The following is a 5,601-nucleotide window of genomic DNA, read 5'->3' as shown; positions in this document are numbered from 1 at the left end:
CTAAATCTAAAGTAGGAGGAATGAGAAAAACAAAAGGTTAGAATAGAAATTAAATCAAGAGAGAACAGCAGGGAGTCAAATAAACCAAAGTTTGTTCTTCCAGGATATCAATAACCTTGACAAAACTTTAGCTAGAGTGACAGACAAGAGAGAGACAGCAAGAGAGTGTGCAAGAGCTCAATTCACTAAAATCCAGAATAAAAGAAGATATCACTAATAATTAAAATGAAAGGATCATAAAGGAATATTATAAACAACTAAATGCCAGATATTAGATGACCCACCTAAAATCAACAAATATCCAGAAGAATACAAACTACCAAAACTGAGTAAAAATACAGAAAATCTGGATAAATCTACAAGTAAAGAAGTTGAAAAAGTAATTTTAAAGCTTTCATAAAGCAAAACTGAGGTCCATATGATTGCGGTTATAACTTCTTCCAAATCTTAAAGATATATCAATACAAAATTTTCATAAGATCGTCCAAAACTAGAAGAGGAAGGACTTCCTGATGCATTTTTAAAAAGAGAATTATTTAATTTATCTTTATTTATTCATTTTAATTTAACCAGAGAGGTACAGAGAGAAAGAGAGAAAGCAAGTCACCAGGTCTGGGACTCAGACTGCAGTCAGCCATGTGGGAGTCCAGTGCCCTTAATCATCATGCCACCTGCTGGCCCCCTCCTGATGTATTTTGTGAAGCCAGTACCACTTTGATGACAAAACTAGAAGACATCACAAGAAAATAAAACTGCTGACCAGTATACCTTATGAATATAGGTGAAGAATTTTCAGACCAGCTCTGTGGCCTGTTGGTAAAGGCAGCTGGATCCTGTATGGCTGACCCTATGGTTCAAGTACCAGACCTGGCAGCTTAAGAAACATGGTGAGCTTGGTGGGCACGTGTGTGTGTGTGTGTGTGCATGCTCCAAATCCCAAAAGTGTGGAGATATGGAGGAGAAGCACTTGTGGCATGACCATTTCCCAAATGGGGTACTTTCTCTCTCTTTCTCTCTCTCTGGTGAGCCCATGCACCCTGTAGGTGGGATAAAAGTTCAAAAAACAAACAAAACAAAACAAAAGAACAACAACAGAATCTAACAACTCATAACACAAAATTTACTCCATGGCCAAGTGGGTTTATCTCACCAATCCAGTGTTAGTTTAACACCTGAAGATCAATTAAGGTAATACATCCTGTCATTAGAATCAAAGCCAAAAACCACATGATCAGTATCGCAAGAGATGTGGAAAAGCATTTGACAAAGTTCAACATCTTTGCATAATATAAACACTGTATAAACTAGGAACAGAAGAAAATTTCCTCAACCTCATAAGGGGTATCTACAAAAATTCCACAACAAACACCATATTTGATGGTAAAGAATTAATGCTTTCCTCTATGAGGCAAAGAGTCCCACCTTAGCTCCATTATTCGCCATTGTAGTGGAGGTCCTGGCCAGAGCAATTAGGCAAGCAAAGGAACGAAAAGACATTTAGATTGGGAAAGAAGTGAAACTATCTGACATGTGATCTTGAATATAGAAAATACTAAAAAATTATTAGAACTAAAAAGTGAGTTCACAGCCCAGCCATGGTAGCACACACTGATTGATGCTGCTACCTGGCAAGCTCAGGCCATGTGGGAGGTCTATGTTAACTCCTGGTCTACTCTAAAAACCAGACATAATGATATATGTCTGTTGTCTCAACTACTCAGGAAGCTGAAGCAGGAGGATTGCCAGTTTACAGTCAGTGTGAGTAACAATAAAACTTTGTCTGAAAAAGCCAGGCATGGTGATCTATGCCTCTAGTCCCAGCTATTTGGGAGACTGAGGCAGGAGGATCACAATATAGTGAGACTCTAAATAAATAAATAAGTAAATTAATTCTGCACAGACTCAAGATCAATGTGCAATAATCAATTATATTTGTTTCTATACATTAGCAATGAACAATTTGAAAATGAAAATGAGAAAATAATTCTATCAAATGGAATCATGTCCAAAGATTAGCATCAGAAAAGGACAAAATGCTCAGGAATAGATTTAACAAAAGAAGTGAAAACCTTGTACTTTCCAAAACTGCAAAATGGTCAAAAGAAATTAAAGACTAAATAAATGGAAAGGCATCCCATGTTTATGGATCAGAACACTTGGTATTGTTAAGACAGCAATACTCCTCAAATTGACCACATTCAATAGATGCCCATCAGAATTCTGGGAATCTTTTCTATAGAAACTGGCAAACTGATGGAACCAGCAGATGACATAATGGTTACATTGCTGGACTCCAGTGTAGTCGACTGTGGTTAAAGTCTTGGACCCAATGGCTTAAACTCACACTGATACATGTGAGTGTGTGCCCAAAATCCTGAGAGGAAGATGGAGGAAAAAAGATTGTGACATGGCCATTTCCCCGGGAGGAGGGGTGATTTCTCACTTTACGTATGCCCCTCTTTCTCTCTCTCTCTCTCTCTCCAGCAAGTGCACACACACTATAGCAAAAATATCTCAAAAAAGAAAAAAAAAGAAACTGGCAAGTTTATCTGAAATTCATATGGAACTTTAGGAGACTCAGAATACCCAAAACATTCTCGAAAAAACAACAAAGTCAAGGGACTCACACTTCCTGATTTTAAAACTGGAATCAGGACAGTAGAGTATGAGCATAAGGAAAGACATAGAGGTCAATGGAACAAAAATGCAAGTTTAGAAATTGTTCTTATATTTGGTACCAAGAGAGTTCAGTGAATACAAAAATACAAAGAATAGTATTTTCAATACTTACAATAGTATTTCCATGAACATGGAAAAAAAATGAAGTTGTATCCTTGCCCCATATCACATGCAAGATTTTACTTAAAATGAATCATAGGCTTGCATGTAAGAGTGAAAACTAGAAAATTCTTAACAAAACATAGAAGTAATCTTTGTGACCTGGTCAGGCAGTAATTTCTTAGCTATACATCAAAAACTTAACAAAGAAAAAAAAATAGATTAGGGACCAGCAGATAGTGTAATAGTTACATCACCAGCCTTCTGCGTAGTTGACCATGGTTGATGTCCCAGACCCAGGTGTTTAAAACTCACAATGGGCATGTGTGCATGCATGCCCAGGATCCCAAGAGGAGATTGGAGGAGAAGAGATTGTGGCATGGTGATCACCCCTGGAGAGTGTTTTCTTACTTTCTGTCTCTCTGTGTCTGGCAAGTGCATGCATCCTATAGCAAAATCTCTCTTAAAAAAAAAAAAAAGATTAAATGGACTTAGTCAAAATGAAAGCAACCAGAAAAGTGATAAACTTTCTGCTGCAAATGGCATCATCGAGAAAATGAAAAGATACTGTACCAAATAAGAGAATGCATTTGCAAAATCTTATATCTACTAAGATATTTGTATCCAAAATATATAAAGAACTCTGAGCGAGTCACTGTGGCACAGAAATAATGTGGCTGAAGTCACATGGGAAAAGTACCAGGTTCGTGTTCTGAGGCTTCTCTGTATGTCTGGGCATGTATTGATCCTGACTGACTGAAAGTGGTGGTGGATTGTGTTATAAAAATCCTATTGGGAGTGTCTCTATTGCTCAGAAGAAATTAACTTAAGATCGTACACAGTCACACTGAGCCAGCATCTGGGCCTGGTATCGGTCTCAGCCTCCTCAGCCGCACTCTCTTCCTTTCACCACTTCCCAGCCATGGACCCCAGCAAAGTGAGTGTGTTCTGGGCTTTTGTGAAAATGTGTAAGCAGGATCCGAGTGTTCTGCACACCGAGGAGATGTGCTTCCTGAGAGAGTGGGTGGAGAGCATGGGGGGTAAAGTACCACCAGCTACTCAGAAAGCTATATCTGAAGAGCATATCAAGGAAGAAAAAACAGATAGTAAGAAGGTGGAGGAGAACATAAAGACAGAGGGACCATCAAGTGAGGAAAGTGATCTAGAAATTGACAATGAAGGTGTGATTGAATCAGACACTAATGCCCCTCGAGAAATGGGAGATGAAAATGTAGTGATAACTGAGATGATGGATCAGGCAAATGATAAGAAAGTAGCCACCACTGAAGCTCTAAATGATGGAGAACTACAGAAAGCCACTGACTTGTTTACAAAGGCAATCAAACTGAACCCACACTTGGCTATTCTGTATGCCAAGAGAGCCAGTGTCTTCATCAAACTGCAGAAGCCAAATGCTGCTATTTGAGACTGTAACAGAGCCATTGAAATAAATCCTGATTTAGCTCAACCTTAAAAGGAAAAGCTCACAGACTTCTGGACCATTGAGAAGAAGCAGCACATGATCTTGCCCTGGCTTGTAAACTAGATTATGATGAAGATGCTAGTGCCGTGTTCAAAGAAGTTCAACCAAGGGCTCAGAAAATTGAAGGACATCAGAGAAGAAGAATCCTCCATGGGCCCTGAGAACTATTGATTTCAGTGATTTCAGGAAAGAGAAATGGCAATTTTCCACTGATAATTCAGCCTCCAGCCCCCAATCTTGAATACAGAAGGCTTGTAAACTAGATTATGATGAAGATGCTAGTGCCGTGTTCAAAGAAGTTCAACCAAGGGCTCAGAAAATTGAAGGACATCAGAGAAGAAGAATCCTCCATGGGCCCTGAGAACTATTGATTTCAGTGATTTCAGGAAAGAGAAATGGCAATTTTCCACTGATAATTCAGCCTCCAGCCCCCAAACTTGAATACAGAGGCAAGGAGCAGGCCTTTAGAAGAAGACCCCTCCGTGGCGCCTGAGAACTAGTGATTTCAGGGGGAAAAGAGAAGTGAAGATTTTTTGACTGATGATTCAGCCTTCTGCCCCCAAACTTGAGTGAATCTGCTACCCAAAGGGCTGAAAAGAGAACTGCAGTGAGATTCCAGATCACCTCCTTCTACACACTCCTGAATGCTCAGATTGAACTTTAAGAATTAGGAAGAAACACACCATCCATCAGATGACTAAAAATCACCGCAGGGTCACAAGAAATATGAGAAAGCAAAAAAAAATACTTCTCCTCCAAGGGAAAAGAATAACTCCTCTTCATCTACACACAGTCTGATGGAAGTCATGGAAATGTCTGATAAAGAATTTAGAATATTCATAATGACGAAGCCATCAGAAATGGAAGAGAACAGACAATGAACTGCGCATCAGATGACTAAAAATCACCGCAGGGTCACAAGAAATATGAGAAAGCAAAAAAAAATACTTCTCCTCCAAGGGAAAAGAATAACTCCTCTTCATCTACACACAGTCTGATGGAAGTCATGGAAATGTCTGATAAAGAATTTAGAATATTCATAATGACGAAGCCATCAGAAATGGAAGAGAACAGACAATGAACTGCGGAAAAGGCAGGAGAAAGGAGCTGATGAGTTCCAGGAAGTGAGGAAATTCTTGCAAGATCTAAAAGAGGAATTAAAAAAGAATTAAATGGAACTGTTAGAGATGAAGGCTATAATCCAGGTAGTCAAAATTTCCCTTGAAAGTATTAAAAACAGACTAGATCATACAGAAAATAGAATCTCAGACATAGAAGAGAAAATTGCTGGCCTAGAAAAATCCACCACAAAGACTGAGAAAATGACCCCCAAACATGAG

At 38.9% G+C, this 5,601-nt stretch overlaps 1 protein-coding gene and 1 pseudogene across 3 annotated transcripts in view; both read left to right on the top strand.

Annotated features, from left to right (window-relative positions):
- Positions 1-5,601, top strand: part of TSGA10 (testis specific 10) — a 169,332-nt gene that overhangs the window by 148,112 nt on the left and 15,619 nt on the right. The window lies entirely within an intron of this gene.
- Positions 3,701-5,601, top strand: part of LOC102479159 (hsc70-interacting protein-like) — a 3,406-nt pseudogene continuing 1,505 nt past the window's right edge.

This window comes from Tupaia chinensis, unplaced genomic scaffold, assembly GCF_000334495.1.
Source record: "Tupaia chinensis unplaced genomic scaffold, TupChi_1.0 Scaffold144276_1, whole genome shotgun sequence".
Classification (NCBI taxonomy): domain Eukaryota; kingdom Metazoa; phylum Chordata; class Mammalia; order Scandentia; family Tupaiidae; genus Tupaia; species Tupaia belangeri.
This window is presented reverse-complemented; position numbering and strand designations above follow the sequence as displayed.